Genomic DNA, 17,624 nt, shown 5'->3' with positions numbered 1-17,624 from the left:
TGTCTTGTGCTTCAGCTATGTTGTAATTTTGGTGCTTATCGTAGAAAGCTTGCTGAGTTCTGGTGTAGGCAGATTATCTTTGATGTCATCGATTGTGTTTTTGTGCTGGTGTTTAGGTATCTGGATTTGGGGTGACTGCAATTCTAGATGTTGATATCTGGTTTAGTCTTTGTTGGGTACCTGTTCTATTCCTTGACTTCTTTTGTTCTTTGTGGGTCTTAGAAGATTGTGGTGGCTGTGGGTTGTCTGGTAGAGAGTGCTTCTAAGTCCCTTCTGGGTGTGGCCACTGGAGTTTGGGGTTGAATGTATTTTTAGATACATAAGAGGATGGGGATGGACGAGAAGGTGGGGAGGCTTAAAAGGTCCAGAGAAAGGAAAGCTGGTTTTGCAGAGTCCCCAGAGAGTGGAGTAGGAGAGGAGAACAGGCCAACTTACACTTCCGTGTCACTATTCACCTTGAAGGAAGTCAGGGCAGGAACTCAAACAGGGCAGTAGCCTGGAGGCTGGAGCTGATGTAGAGGCCATGGAGGAGTGCTGCTTATTGACTTGCTCTCATGGCTTGCTCTGCCTTTTTTTAAATAGAACCCAGGACCACTGCACAGAGATGACACCACCCACAATTGACTGGACCCTCCCCCATCAATCACTAATTAAGAAAATGCCCTATAGACTTGCCTACAGCCTGATCTTATGGAGCATTTCTTAATTGGTGTTCCCTCCTCTCTGATGAAATTAGCTTATGTCAAGTTGACATAGAACTACTGTCCAGCACATTCCATATGTTAGTTAATACTCCATACATTAAATTTTTTTTTTTTTTGGTTTTTCGAGACAGGGTTTCTCTGTGGCTTTGGAGGCTGTCCTGGAACTAGCTCTTGTAGACCAGGCTGGCCTCGAACTCACAGAGATCCGCCTGCCTCTGCCTCCCGAGTGCTGGGATCAAAGGCATGCGCCACCAACGCCCGGCTCCATACATTAAATTAAAAATGTATTTGCTATTACACTATATACTGATGTTTCTAATGTGTGTGAGTGGGTATGTGGTGGTCAGAGGACACCTTTTGGGAGTCACTTCTTACCTGCCATCTTGTTAAGGCAGTTCCTTGTTTCTTCTACATGGCATAGTTTAGGCTAGCTGGTCTATAAGGTTCAAGGTGATTTTCTATTGCCACTTCCTACCTCCTCAAAAGAGTGCTGAAATTACAGATGTTTACTGCTGCATTTGACTTTTTTTTGTTTGTTTGTTTTTATGAGACAGGGTTTCTCTGTATTGTTTTGGAGGCTATCGGTCCAGCCCGGCCTCGAACTCACAGCGATCCGCCTGCCTCTGCCTCCCGAGTGCTGGGACTAAAGGCGTGCACCACCACCGCCCGGCTGCATTTGACTTTTTATGTGTTCTGGGAACTGAGTTCAGGCTGTCAGGCTTGCTCAGCAAGCATTCTTACCTGCTGAGCCAGCTTGCCCACCCTATTCTGTATGTTATGGCGTTCAGAGGACTAGAATTATGCCTTAATTAATCCAAGTGTCACATGCCTGTAATCCCAGCACTAGGTAGAAAGCATGAATGATCATTTCAAGTTCAAGGCCAGCTTGGTCTATGTAGCTAATTCCAGGCCAGCCAGAGAACATAATGAGACCTGGTATTAAAACCTAAATAAATAAATAAATAATAAGAGAAGATTGATTGTAATAAGACCGCCACAGAAAATAGCTGCTACTTACCAGGCATTCTGTATTTTACCTACACTAGCTTAGTGTTTCTTCAGTTCAGTTACATAAAACATGAGGTAAGCAGTTCTTTCTAGAAGACTTTACCTGGGCTGGATAGATCTGGTTTGGTTCTTGAGAATCAGTTGTTTCTACTTAGTGAAGTCTAATGTAGTTGAAGGGCAAAAGGCTTCCAGAATTGTCACAGTGACCATTTTAGTTGCAGTTCATTGAAGCCCAGCAAGGGAAGACAGTAGGCACCAACTCAGGTCTCTCAGATGCAGTATGTGCAGAGAAAAACAAAATGAGTTAACCATGTGGGTCCAAACATTCAAATTCTAGACTCACTCCTGCCCCTGTAAGATCTGATGCTCACTTTCAGTCTAATTCAATAAAATGTATGACATTTTAACTCAGCACAGAATCCATAGCATCCCTTAACATTGGAATTTAACTTTCTCTGTCTTTGCTATTATTCTGCACACAGCAATGGATGGTTGAACTTGTATGCCTCAGTCACTGGATTACCTTATGGTTGGAGAGGTAGATGGTGACACATCTGGGAAGAGAGGGGAGTAAATCTTAATGGAGTTTGGGGGCTCAGTTGAGGTGAGCTGGTGATGTCTGTGGCTGCTCAAATGATGATGTTATTAAAGGCTTTATGGGATAGTTAATAAATACTATAGAAATAATAATAAATTGGAGTTGAACTTGAGCTCCTCTTCCAGATTAAATTCCTTGAATGTATATCTTGAAGAAGACACAAAAAAGAATTCAGTCTTTGACTCATGCTTATATAAATTCAGTAGGTGGCATATTTTTTTGTTTTGTCTGTGGAGGAAATAAAAATATGTTTCAAAGTGTGACACAGAAAAAGTCTTTACAGTAAAAGTCCAGGACTGAGGCTCCAATACATTTGCTAGTTGTGGCACAGCCTGATGAATCAGGGCTGTTTGTTTGCTTTATAATTGATTTTCCATATTTTTAGGAGGCCACAGGAAATTCAGCTTTAAATATGTCTATGTCTATAAAAATATAGATATGTTTTTATCTATGACCCTCTATGGGAAGAAATTACTCTTGTCCATGTTTTAAATTATTTGCCTTCCTGAAATTTTCATTTCTCTACCTGCAGGTTGTGATTCTGTAAGAGGGCTACATTCATTTATGCATCCCATAGTTTAGAAGCTTTCCTTGGGTTCCGGGGTGATTAGGTCCAGATCTTGCATATGCGTTGTTTGAATGTGTTTATTAAGGTGTAGTCACTCTCCATGTAGCTAATTAAAAACAATCTTCCTCATCACCGGCAGTAACAGTTTTTGCACCTTTAAAATATTTTATTTGTTTATTTATTTATTTATGTGTGTGTGTGTGTGTGTGTGTGTGTGTGTGTGTGCGCGCGCATTGCACATTTGTGGAGGTCAGAGGACAAGTTTTAGGAGTCAGGACCTCCTTCAACCATGTGGGTCTCAGTGGTTGTGAGGCTTGGCAGAAGCCACCTTTATCCCCTAGGATATCTCACTAGCCCAACAGACATGTAAAAAATATGTCTGACTGTCTATATATCTGCCTGACTATCTATCTATCTATCTATCTATCTATCTATCTATCTATCTATCTATCTATCTATCTTTTGAGACTGAGTATCACAATGTAGACCAGGCTGGCATTGAACTCACAGAGATCTGCCTGCCTCTGCCTTCTGAGTGCTGGAACTAAAGGTGTGTACTACCATGCTTGACTTTATTTTTATTTTATATGTATGAGTGTTTGCCTGCATGTATCAATGTGCACTGAGTGTGTGTCTGGTGCCTATGGATGCCATAAAGAGGGTCTCTAATCTTTGAAACTGGAGGTACAAGTGGTTAGAAGTCACCACATGGGTGCTGGGAACTGAACCTTGTTTTTTTTTTAATGTATGTTTTTCCTGCATGTATATATGTGTACCACATGAGTGCCTGGTACCTTAGGAGATCAGAAGAGAACACTGATCCCATGAAACTGGAGTTACGGCTATTTAGGAATCACCATATGGGTGCTGAGAATTGAACCAGGTCCTCTGCAAAAGCAGCAGCTGCTGTTGAATGCTGAGCCATCTTTCCAATACCCCCACCCCCACCAGAACCTTGCTTTTCTACAAGAGCAACTGGTGCCCTTAACTGCCATGATGTCTCCACAGCTCTAAAATCAAGGGCTTGTTCTCTTCCTGCTACCTTTCCTCCTTCTCAAGGGATTGTAGTCAAGGTGTTAGATCACTGTAGACCAGTGTTTCTCAACCTGTGGGTCATGACCCCTTTGTGGGCCACATATCAGATATCCTACATATTAGATATTGCATCACAATTCATAAACGTAGCACAATTACAGTTATGAAGTAGCAACACAGTAATTTTATGATTGGGGGTCACAACCAAATGAGGAACTGTATTAAAGCGTCACAACATTAGGAAGGTTGAGAAGCACTGCTGTAGGCAGATGGGGGCCTCTGTGTGTAGCAGAGCCACAGGTGAGAGGTGCTTGGATCTCTGCATGGCACCATGGAGAAGAGCCTTCCTTCTGCCCCATCACCACGACTGCCCCATTCCATGAGAGAGAAACAACCTTCCCTCTTGCTTAAGACATTTTTGTTTGGAGGCATCTCTTACCCAGCAGCCAGATCTATCTTCTAACCATGCAACTAGCTCTAACTGGAGGAGTGGGCCTCTGATAACCCTTGTGTGAATCAGAATATGAGATGTTTTGTGGGAGAGGACCATGAATGCTTTGAGGGCTTCGAAGAGTGAGAGTCCATGTTCACTGGGTGTGACAATTCATTTTAAGTGTCAACTTGACACAACCTTGAATCACCCTCGGGGCAGGGGTGGGGTGGGGTGGGGTGAACGCACAAATGAAGAAGTGCTTATATCAGGTTTATCTTTGGGGGGTTGTCTTGATTGTTAGTTGATGTAGGAGGGCATAGTCGATTGTAGACATCATCATTTTATGGGATAGACCCTGGACTGTGTTAAGAGTGGAGAGGGCAGGCAAGCCAGCAAACAGAATCCCTGTATTTGTTTTCTTTCTGCTCTTGGATGTGATGTAGCTAGCTGAGTTGAGTACCTGCTGTCTGGACTTCCTCTCAGTAATGGACTGTGGCCTGGAATTGTACGTGTGTTAAACCCTTTTCTCTCTTAAGTTGTTTTTGTCAGGTTATTTTACCACAGCAACAGAAATAAAGCTAAGACACTGGGTGAGAAAATCAGGCACGCTCTAGGGGACAGGATGAAGAGTGTGTGATGGGCATGGGTATCTACAAAGCCCAGACTTGCCAGTTGATTTTTGTGTGGATATCTGTCACATTGCTAGCTATGGCTTCAGAAGGTGTGTGTGTGTGTGTGTGTGTGTGTGTGTGTGTGAGTGTGTGTGTAGAGATCAACCCCCATCAGAATGAAGAAGTGGGCTAAAGCTGGTTCCTCCAAGTGCATTGACTGAGGTTGCTCACAAATTATCAATATGCTCTGTCAAGAGTATGGACAGTAGAGCTAGGCAGATGTGACTTACTGCCACTTACCAGTGGTGACCCTGAACGGAGCATTGAAGCCACTGATGATCTGGTTATAGTTTATATGTGTTTTGCCTCATAGGAAATATGTAAGCAATACAATATGCCTAACCTTTCTGAGATAATTTTCTTCTTTTCATGTATGAAATGGAGATTATAAAGACACCTACTTCATTGGACTGTTGGAAGAATGGAGCAAGGAGCCCTTGAAGTATCAAGTCGCCAACACACATTTGATGCTTAGTTTGTACCAGGCTGACTTCAAATTGTAGGCAATTCTTCTGCCTTAGCCTTCTAAGTGGTGGGATGAGAGACGTGTGTCACTACACCCAGGTCACATTTACATTTTTAATTAAGATTTGTGAACAGAACAATGTCTTGTATGGTAAGTACTTAATGTGCCTCTTAATGAGGTTGTTATTTATGTTCTTAATGTCCTGACACTTCACTTCGCTCTTATGTAAAACATAGTTAATAATATTTCCTTGTTTACACTTGTAAAGGGACAGCTGACTCTTAGGGTCATGCTACTAGGTCTGTAATTCATTCATGTAATTCCTGGTACAAAGGAGGATGAAAAAGTACTACATAGGCCAGGTGGTGGTGGTGCATGCCTTTAATCCAAGCACTCGGGAGGCAGAGGCAGGCAGATCTCTGTGAGTTTGAGACCAGCCTGATCTACAAGCGCTAGTTCCAGGACAGCCTCCAAAGCCACAGAGAAAACCTGTCTTGAAACTATCCCCCTAACAAAAAGAAAAAAATGTACTACATAACTTCAAAGTAAATATCTAAACATTCTTCATGTATTTTCTGTGATATTTAAGGAGAAAAAAGGGTTATATGAAATTTCAGTACATTCAGACATGGTATCCAGGGAAGCCATGGCACCTCTCAGATAGCAGGTGTTTAACCTGATGTGCTGCAAGCTAGTCAGCTGGCATTGAGAAGAAACAGGGGTAGCCACCATTCATTGAGACTTCTCTGGTGTTTCATCAAAGCCTTAGAAAGCACCAGGAACTCAAGGAAGTGGGAGTTCAGAGAAGGGAACTCTCCTATGCACTGCCCCTCCCAACTGTTCTCCATGTTCTGCACATTTGCTTTGGGACTCCCTTGATGACTTAAGTGCCAGGAATGGGATCAGGAACCAAGAAGGCATGAAGATGAGCTCCTCGAGGTCTTTGTCTACCAAGAGTGCCAGCTAGACTCCTGTCTCTATTCTAGATGTCAATAAAGGAGGCCAAAAGGACGCTGGGTCCCCATGGTGGTTCCACCAGGGCTGCTCTCATTAACTCCTATATGCCCTGAAAATGGGAGGAACAACATTTTTTTCTTCCCAGACTGGGAAAAATCCCAAGAAGGCCCTTAGTCTCTTCAGACCTGTGGGTATCATTAGATATGTTGACATGGTCAAGGGAAGGACCTCTGAATGACAGTATATGTTTCTGGAACTTTCTACATGTATTAGCTTGGGACAGTCCAATGCCCAGATGGATGTCTGTCATCTTTTCAAAGCTGTTCTAGAAACCAGAGGTTGAAGAATTGCAGAATCAGCAAGAAAGGCACCTGGAGTTGGCTCAGAAGAGATTAGATGATACTGGAACTGATTACATAAAATGATGGGTTTCTCTGTGACATTTTCACACAAGTGTATCATGCAACTTGATCATATTCATCCCCATTACCCCTTATTCTATTCACCTTCCTCGCAAATAGTCCACCTTCTACTTTTATGCACCTCTGTCTGTCTGTTGTTTTCTTTCTTTTGGACAAGGTCTCACTGTGTTACTCTGGTTGGCTTAGAACCTGCTATATAGACCAAACCTTCAACATACCAAGAGCTACCTGTCTCTGTCTCCTAGAGTATTAGTATTAAATATTTACCACCACACCTGGCCTTTCATGTCTTTTTTATTTTAAATTCAGATTCCTGGGGAGATGGCTTAATAGTTAAGAACTCTTGCTGCACTAACATGAGGACCTGAGGCTGAATCATCCGCACCCATATTTAAAAAAAAACCTGGTGCTGTGTTGTATAGAGACAGGAGGAGTCCAAAGTTGGGCTTGCTGGCTACTAGCCTTTCTCCAGGTTCAGTGAGAAATCCTGTCTCAGGAGAATGAGGAGCAGAGTGGTTGAGCAGGACACCCAACATCTTCCTTTGGCCTCTGAATGCTCCTAGAAGGCCATGGATGTTGTGGGACAGATTGTTCCTGTGGAGACACCACATGTTCATGTCTACTCATCCCACATAGGGAGCCCTGGACAGACACCACCGAAGTGCAGCTTGGTGAACCAATGAGTTTTATTGGGGTTACTTATAGCACTGTGAGTGAGGGGTTACTTACAGGAGCAGAAATGACTCAAAGATATCTGCATGTTTTTGCTAAAAAAGTTAAAAGATTTTTTTGGACAAGGATGGAGTTTTGTATGACAAAGTGAGATTTTGTACTAAGGATAAAAAATAACAGATCAGGACAAAACTGTTACACAAAAAAGGGGAATTGTGGTGATATATTATTTATGATTTATTAAAGCTTGCCTGAGGATTCAGAAAGCAAAGCCAGCCTCAAGCTATAGAGATCAGGCAGTAGTGGTACACACCTTTAATCCCAGGACTCAGGAGAAAGGCGGATGGATCTCTGAGTCCAAGACCACCCTGGGCTACCAGAGAGTGAATCAGAGCTCAGGCCTTTAATTCCAGGATTTGAGAGGTATAAAAAGTAGAGGCATTCAGTATCAGGCATTGAGTCTCTAGCCACCTTGAGGAGAGCATAACAGTCTGAGGGAATCTGAGGAGCAGTGAGGTTAGGAGCAGTCTGAGGATCGCTCCTTTGGTCTGAGCTGAGGTAGAGGTAAGAGCTAGTGGCTGGCTGCTTTGCTTTTCTGATCTTCAGCTTGACGCTTGAACCCCAATATCTGTCTCTGGGTCTTTTATTTTTTGTGTTACACAAAACCATGAAAATTTAAAATCAAGTCTCAGAAGGCCTGAGTAAGGTATACAAAGTTTATGAGGATGGAATTTAAGAATAAGAATAATATGTTTGATGACTAATATTTATAAATTTCCAAGGTTATAATGTTAATAAAAACCGACTTAAAGATGTATGTCTAAAAAGAAAAAAACTAAAAAAGTGTATGTCTAATCTTAGCTATCTGGAGAAACTGAGTCATATGAAAAACTGTGATGTTTTGTAAAAGTATGCTATAAAAGGATCAGGAAAATGAAGTTCCCAGTCTTTCTGAGGATTGCACCAATGATTTACAGTTTATTTTGATAGTAAAAGAGTTGCAATCCAAATTGTATTTTTTGCTTTATTTTAATATTTTAAAAAATTATTAATTTACTTTTTACATTTCAATCCCAGCTCCCCCTCTCTCTTCTCCTCTAGCTCCCTCTACTCTTCCCCCACCTCCCATCTGCTTCTCAGAGAGGCTAAGTTCTCCCCTAGGAAGTCTACTAAGTCTGTACCATCATCTCATTGAGGCAGGATGAAGGCACCTCTCCACCCCCCACACCCCTGGGTCTAGGCTGAGCAAGGTGTCTCTCCATACAGAATGGGCTCCACTAAGTCAGTCTGTGCATTAGAGTTAGATCTTGGACCCACTGCCAGTGGCCTCATATATTGCCTCAGCCGCACCATTGTTATCTGTATTAAGGAAGTCTAGTTCAGTCTATATTAAGGGAGTCTAGTTAGGTCTTATGTAGGTTCCTCATTTGTCAGACAAGAGTCAGTGATCTCTCACTAGCTCAGGTCAGCTGATTCTGTGCATTTTCCCACCATTGTCTTGACTCCTTTTTTCATATTATCGATCCTTCCCCACTTCGATTGTATACAAGGAGCCCAACCCAATGGTTAGTAGTGGATTTCTGCCTCTGCTTCCATCTGTTTCTGGAAGAGGGTTCTAGCTTCTCTCAACATTAACATTATAATTTTTTTATTTTTATTTATTTTTTCCAAACTGTTTTTTTAAAGAATTATTTATTTATTATGAATACAACATCCTGCCTCCATGTATGTCTGCAAGCCAGAAGAGGGCACCAGATCTCATTACAGATGGTTGTGAGCCACCATGTGGTTGCTGGGAATTGAACTCAGGACTTCTGGAAGTGCAGGCAGTGCTCTTAACCTCTGAGCCATCTCTCCAGCCCATTTTTAATTTTTAATATATTTTTATTTAAACTAGAAACAAGCTTGCTTCACATGTCAATCCCAGCTCCCTCTCCTTCCCCTCCTTCCCTGCCCTTCCCTACCAGGTCCCCCACTCAATCCCCACTCTGTTCCCCAGAGAGGGTGAGGCCCTCCATGGGGATCTTCAGAGTCTGTCATTTCATCCAGGGCAGGGCCTAGGCCTTCCCTCAAGAGTTCAGGCTGAAAGAGCATCCCTCATTGTGGGATGGGCACCCAAAGTCCATTTGTGTGCCAGGGATAAATATTGATCTACTACCCAAGGCCCCATAGATTGCCTAGGCCTCCTCACTGACACCCACATTCAGGGGGTCTGGATCAGTCCCATGCTGACCTCCCAGGCATCAGTCTGGGGTCCAAGAGCTCCCTCTTGTTCAGGTCAGCTGTTTCTGTGGGTTAAACCAGCCCAGTCTTGACCCCTTTGCTCATCAGTCCTCCTTCTCTGTCACTGGATTCCAGGAATTCAGTTCAGTGTTTAGCTATGGGTGTCTGCCTCTGTTTCCATCAGTCATTGGATGAAGGTTCTGTTTCCCAGACTCTCTGGCAGTGGGATTGTAGGTTGGTACTTCCCTGATCTATGTCTAAAATCCATAAATGAGTGAGTACATACCAAGTTTGTCTTTTTGTGACTGGGTTACCTCACTCAGGATGGTTTCTTTCAGTGCCGTTCATTTGCTTGCAAATTTCAGGATTCCATTGGTTTTTTTTCCCACTGAATAGTACTCCATTGTGTAAATGTACCACACTTTCTCTATCCTAAACATTTAAACAACACAGAGGCAAATAGTAATTACTCTGTCTTCAATGTCTCCTGAACTGACATGAAAATGCTGTGAACAGGGGAACCTAAACTATCACCTGGCTGACACAGGATGCTAGTTAGGTTGGCTATGGCCTATATCCTGACATTCAATTCTTCCTTTTCGCAAACCTAATTCTAGGGTCCACACCCCAACCACCCATGTCCCTGATTAAAGGATACTGCCAGATACTCTATTGTCAAACACCGCTTTGGAAAATTATTCAGGACATCTAAACAATATCCTTAGAATGTTGCTAGACAATCCTATAAAAGTAACTCCATAGAATTCTATTTCTCTTTGGAATTGTCACTTAGATGCTGTATTTACCTGACTTTGTTTACAAAGCTTCCAGATGCTTGTCCCTTATACAGGAGTCTGATGTAACAAACTGCTTGTTACAGTTACCCTATCCTTCTACAGAACTCTGGCACGTAGTCCAGCCAGTTGAATAATTGCATTTAACCTTCTAAACAAAGCCTATGTTAATCTTGATGTAAAACATTTTCCTCATTAACTCTTAATGTTCTCCACATGAGTGTACAGTTATTAACTCCTTCATGTAACACAACCCACAAATATGTTATCATCGAATGACTGACTTACGCTCTGGACCAGTGCCATCTGTTACATTTTACGATGGCCCCTTGAATGGATGGTCCTCTGAGGTACCCTAACTGCCCTTTCCACATCACTTTTCTTATTAGCTCAAGGCAGTTAAGAGAGATCTGCACCCTGAGACTTCTAAAAGTAGTTTGGGTGACCTTGGAAGAGGGGACTAAAGGGTCATGGGCCATCCGTCTCACCCCTCTCCTTGGCACTCTAGGCAATGAGGGATGCTATGGTGTAACCTTATTGGGGTTCCAGAATGTTTCAGGGATTTCTGGGGAACTGAGCTGATTTCAGGTGCGGAGTGGAAATTTTATTAAGCAGGCAGGCCATGCCTGGATCTCTGTAACAGTGCTGGCCTCCTGCCTCAGATTCAGCAGCATCCAGGAGGGCAGAAGGGTACAAGCTGGGAGTGCAAGCACAAAACCACGGACATGACAGAAGACAGTGGTGGCTGTCAGGGTTAAAATTCACCCCTTCAGTGCCTGGTGTCCTTGGAGCTATTGTGAGTGGGATGGTGTCAGCTCGAAACTGTCTCAGCATGAGGGAAATTTTTATTTTAACATGTGACAGTTTGGGGATTTTTCTATCATGCCACCTTGTTAGGTGTTCTCTCTCTGTTAAGTTTATTTTTATGTGTTTTGCCTGTATTTATGTTCATGCAATGCCTGTGGAGACCAGAAGAGGGCATCAGATTCCCCTAGGATTGGTGTTACAGGCCAGTGGCTCTTAACCACTGAGCTCTCTTCTCCAGCTCCTGGTTGTATTTTTCATAAATTAAAAACAATCATCTCTGAAGTACCAAAGCCCTTGGTTTGTCTGTAATCTTGATTTATGATTCGATCAGATGAGTTCTCATTTTAAACTCCCTTTAAGTCAACCTCACAGGACAAAGAGGGTAATTTCAAACCCTGAAAACAAAAAAGTTAACTCTTCTGGATGTACTACTAAGGTATGCTAACACAACTTTGGCTTAAGGAATACATTGTGAGGTAAAAAGACTGAATGGAAATTCAATTTTTTATGGAGATAACAGTGGCTGTGTTTACCTCCCTGATGTGAATTCAGCCTGAATTGATTTGTGTGTTACAGTGTCATTCCCCTGAATGGACAGAGTACAGTGGCAGCATAAATTCCAGAACTAAAGGCCATGGAGTGTCTTTCTCCATTACCACTGTTCACTTTATTTTGCTGAGAAATGAAAGATAACTCTGGAGAAACAGATGAGAACAAATGTTCCCCTACATATATATAACTCTGTGGATTATCTGGGTTTCCACACGCTAAGAGCTGTAAGTCTGATGCTACCTGGATAATCAGTTGGCACCACATCCTCTGGAACTGGAATTACAGGCGGTTGTGAGCTGCCTTCTGTGGGTGCTGAGAACTGAATTTGAGTCCTCCGGACAAGCAGCAAGTACACTTAACTGAGGAGCTATCTCCCCAATCATCTGCTAAGGACTTGGTTTGCTTCCTGTCCTAGCCCTGGATGTAGGGTGTCCTGTGCATATGTGTTGTTTCTAACTGTCTTGAGTATCTGTTAATGGATGACAACAGGGCATTAAGGGGGTCACCTACACGGGTTCGATCGATCCTTACAACAGATCTATGAGTCACCCATTGATGCTGTCACCCCTACCTCACCAATGGAAAGTTGAGCTGCAGAGATGCTCAAGGTCTTTCAACAGGTGAGGGGCAGAACTCTGATCCAAAGGCAGTATATCCAATGCAAGGCGTTTTTCCCCTTACCCACATGTCAGACTTTCACCTTGTCCCCGGAGGCGGGTGAGGGGGGTTGGTGATACCTTCTGCTCCCCTGTAATCACGGCAGGAATCTGTGCCCTCCGGTTTAGAAACTGGCTTGTTTCTCTGTGTGGAGAGCTTACTCTTAGGTGGAGCAATTTGCCAGAAGCTCGCTAGTGACTCCAGAGTGCAGGGAGAAGAGCTGCAGCTGGAGAAACAGCACTTTCTCAGGAAAGACCAACTTTCCCACACAAGGGAATGCGGGCCCCCTGTCGTGTCTGGCATTTGGGCTGCCAACTTTAGAGGACCTAAACCAGTGAATTGCCCCCAAACTGTGAGGAACCAGGAGGCAGAACCGGCAGTGACCTTAGGGACAGAGGAGTGTTGGAGGCCTTGAAAGCCTGGTGAGAAGGATGGTCTTTAAAGGCTATGGGAGGAGCCTGGTGGGAAGGGCAGAACGGCAAAGGTTGTGGGAGTGCCTGATAGGAGGGGCATCAGAGGCTGTGGGAGGAGCCTGGTAGGAGGGGCAGGGCATCACAGACAACAGGCATTCTAGGCAGAGTTCAGAGTTGTCCAGGGATCCAGTATTCTCATAGTTGTTTTTCTCCTGATAAAACTTGACCCAGGAGCTACTTGGAAGTGTCTTGGGCATAGGGAGAGGGAACTTAAAACCATGGGGAATTCCCTAGAGAAGTCCTAGGTAGGCACGATTTTCAGGAATTGTATTTTTCCACTGATTCTGGGTGTTGGGGACAAATTCCTTCTATGAGAATCAGAGGGCAAATAGTCAAGTCATCAGCATTAAAGCCTCCCAGGAGGGTTCTCCCTGAAGATACTGGAACCGTTCTTGCTTGCCAAAAACAAACCCTGGCTCATGAAGGAGCAGCAAGAAGAAAGGATAAGGGTGCCAGGGCTCCTTTAAACTCACCACATGTCCACTTTGGAAGGTTTATGGTCTCGGCAACCTGGATTACCTCTTTCTGATCACACTGGTCATTTATTTCCACTCTTCTCTGCACCACTCTCTGTTCTCACCTTGCTTAGTGTCTCATAAATACTAATGAGCTAGCTTATCTCCCCTGCTGACAGCAATGAAAAAGGAGGATTGGGTGGTCTCCTGCGAGTCTCAATTCACCCAGTAGGGAGTTGTTTAGATGCAGAGTTGGACAACTAACTACTCACTTATTGCTGTGAAGTAACTTACAGGCTGCATCTCGGGATAGATCAGCTTAGGAGGCGGAGAAACCAGTGGGAGCAGGAGACAGGAAGGAATATGGCGGAACATGGGAGTGCAGTTGCCATCTGGTAGCATGGGAGAGCCGCTGGTGCCAATGGGTGCAGATGCCGGAGATGGAGGGAGAACCGAGACCCACACTGCTACTTTAATAAATTAGTCCAGATGATGTAGGCGTCTCCAGTTAAAGAATAATTATGTGCATATTGTGATTTCCGCCTCTTCACGCGTATTTTGTTTTTTTAAAGAAAAATTTTCCCTGAGGTAACCTTAATATTTTCTCTCATTTTTTCCCCCATTTGGAGAGCAGTCTTGTTTCAATGGGAGTTAAATGTTGCACAGCAAGTTGAAGGTTTTGTTTGTTTCATTTGCTTAGGGAGGTTTGTGTTTGGCCAGGTTTGTAACTAACTAACCCTTCACCTGGTGGCTTATAGCCTGTGTATCTTAGAAGTGAAAAGGAATTAGAACTCAAGAAATCAGAACTCTCAGCCAAGTGAACTTATGTAGATCGTTGGTTAATGTTTCCTTCCCAAAGCAGAAGTTGCAAACATTTAGGACTTTCTGTTACTCAGAAAAGAATGATTCTAATGCACCAATGTGGGCAAGTCTCCAGAGATGTACTGAGAGAACAGAGTATAGTTCAGGGCTTGGTCTAATTAGGGTATACTTTATAATAGACATATATATTGCCATAGGCCTTCTATATTATAGATGTATATGTGCACTCAGGGAGCAAAGTAGCTGTCTTAGAGGGTTCTAGAAGAATTTAAGAATTATTTATTTGTGTGTGTGTGTGTGTGTGTGTGTGTGTGTGTGTGTGTGTATAGTGGTGCTGGTGGGACTATGAACATGAAAGTAGTGTCATCAGAGACCAGAAGAGGGATCCCCTGAGCTGGAGTTACAGGTACTTGTGAGCTGGAAACAGAATTTGGGTTCTTTGCAAGAGCAGTACCTGCTATTAACCACTAAGTCATCTCTCCAGCTCCCAAGAAGGATTTTAAAAAGATGGAAACTCATTAAGTATAAAATGCCCAACCAGTGGTTCTCAATCTGTAGGTTGTGGCCCCTTGGGGGTTGCATATAAGATATTTACATTGTAATTAATAACAGTAGCAAAATTATAGTTACAAAGTAACAATGAAATAATTTTACAGTTGAGGGTCACCACAACATGAGGACTATATTAAAGGGTTGCAGCATTAGGAAGGAGAGAGCCACTGACTTAGACCAATGTCTAGTATGAGTGAAGCCGATTACAATGATTCAGTGCTTTTAGGAAGAGCTATACTGAACTTGCAGACAAACTTGTTACAAGAGAGTAGGATAGATGGATCATTTGGATTTTAGCCTTGAGGTAATGTTTAAATAATTTTGAAATGAAGAGGTATGCTCAAATATTACCTTTGTAATTAAAAATTAATAGACTTTAAGAACAGAAATTTAGATGTATTTAGATAAAAATTTAAGAGTGGTGTTGGATTTGGACCTGAATGAGGTGCGCTGAGCTCCAGAAGCTCTGGGGTTCTTGGGTATCTTCAGTGCACACATTTGTTGGGGACTGCTAGAACCTTGAACAAAATGGAGTCTGTCAACCGTTTCTTGGCCTTCCGCCTACGTGACTGCGAGCACACATGCCCTTGAGACAAAGGAAAAGGCTAACCATTAAAGTTAAATTTACACAGGGCAGCCCACCCACCTAGCCAGGGGAAATACCCTTACAGAGCAATTGTCTTTGTTAACAAGATTATAGCGTTCTGCTGTACACTTCCTACCCCTCCCTAATTCCTGCACCTGACTTACGCTGACAAGCATTTGTGGAATGCACCTAATGACTGATGGAAAATTACAGCTTTGTCTTTACCGTATTTGGTGTATATTTGAATTGAGACTTGATTGACATGCTTGTACCACCCCCTGAGGTCCTTCCTCTATAAATTCCAGCGCGCCCCAAAAAATAAAGGCTCTTGATCAGCGAACGTTGTCTTGAGCCTGTTTCCATTAACCTCTTGAAGTTCAATTTCCAGATCGGATCTGCTCGTGAAGGCCCACTAAATTAGTAGCGACCCTCATCACCTCACCCCCGCGGGTCGGGGGTCCCTTCCCGGGGGTCGCACACATTCACAAGTGGCAGAGGACAGACAGGCTGCTCCACCACAGAGGAGGTGGCACTCAAGGCAGGTGTGTGTGATTTACATCCCAAATGTCTGATTTGGCGATGGTCCTGTTCATGGTTTTCTATGTCTGCTGACCCTTGTCCTCTTAACAAAGATGGTTGTACCTGGTGTCATAACCTCAAGGGTTCTTTCTGCCTTTGTGTGGTGATACCTTGTTAGTACAAATAAATAATGTCTGAAGATTAGAGGGGGAGCTTGCCACTAGCTAACCATAGAGGTCTGGAGGTCTGTACAGACAGACAGGAAGTGAGGTGGCTGGATGAAGAAAGGAATACAGGCGGGAGGAAACAGGAACTTGCTCTCTTTTCTGCTGGGAAGCTAATGAGGTAAAGGTGGCTTTGCCTTGCTTCTTCTCTCTGATCTCTCAGCATTTTCCCCTATATCTGACTCTAGGCTTTTATTATTAAGACATATTAGAACTGGATTTACACCTTTGTCTGCAATGGATGCATTTGGGAGTGCAAGGATGATTTCAGTAGTAGATCTCTAATGTAAAGAAAGGACAGTTTGATCAATTTATCCCTGATTCACGAGTGACAGGTTTTTGCATAAGGAGTCACTGTTTCTCAGTGATATCAAGTGTTCATTTTCTTGCTTCTCTTTGTGATCCAGTGCTTGGTTCCAGAGATCTCTACAGAGTGATGTTTGCAGATGTTATGCCTGGTGGCTGAGGTTGACTTGCACTGGTAAAGCTGTGTATCAGTGCTGGGGGGACAGTGGCTCTGTTGGTAATGTGCCTGCTGCCCAAACACAAGGACCTGAGTTTGGATTGCCTGTGTTTATGTCAAATCCAGGAACCTAGTAAGTGTAACCCCAGTGCTGGACAAGCAGATCCCTAGAGTTCATTGGCCAGCCAAGCCTAGCCAATCAGTGAACTCTTTCTTTAAAAAAAGGGTGAGGAGTGATAGTGAAGCTATCTCTGGCCTCTGTGCACAGATGGACACATGTGAATGTGCACTATCATACATGTGCACATATTCATGAAAACACACATAAAACATTGCATGCTATTCTTAAGTGTGTGTTTTGTATGTCTAAATATATGTGAAGTGTGATACCAGTTATATAGGCAACTAGATAGAAATTGAATGCTAGAAAGAATTTGATTATATTTTTCAAGAATTAGATACAATTTCATCTTTCAATATCACCTACTAAGGAGTGTAGCTCAATGACAGTTCTTGCCTAGCACACACAAAGTCCAGGGTTCAACTAAGAAATTATCAATATTGGGGCTGGAGAGATGACTCAATGGTTAAGGGCACTGTCTGCTCTTCCAGAGAACCTGGATTCAAATCCCAACATCTACATAGAAACTACCAACTGTCTGTAACTCCAAGATTTGACACTCTCACACCAATGCACATAAAATAAAAAATTAAATACATTTTTAAAAAGGAAAAGAAAGATTTAAAAACTATCAGTCCTATATTTTGTACTAATAATTGAATTTTATATGTTATATACATGCATATCTTGGAATATATAAGGAAAAATGGCTCATTTTTGAAAGCATAGAAATGTTTGATGTCAAACTATTTTAATAAATGTCTTAGAATTGTGTTCTAATCTTATACATTTTGAATATCATCTTTTAGGCTGTAATCAGTATAACACAATTTATGTAGATT

The sequence above is a fragment of the Mesocricetus auratus genome, unplaced genomic scaffold, assembly GCF_017639785.1.
Source record: "Mesocricetus auratus isolate SY011 unplaced genomic scaffold, BCM_Maur_2.0 Super-Scaffold_4256, whole genome shotgun sequence".
In the NCBI taxonomy this organism is placed as follows: domain Eukaryota; kingdom Metazoa; phylum Chordata; class Mammalia; order Rodentia; family Cricetidae; genus Mesocricetus; species Mesocricetus auratus.
The sequence above is the reverse complement of the archived record's forward strand: the minus strand, read 5'-3'. Positions refer to the sequence as shown.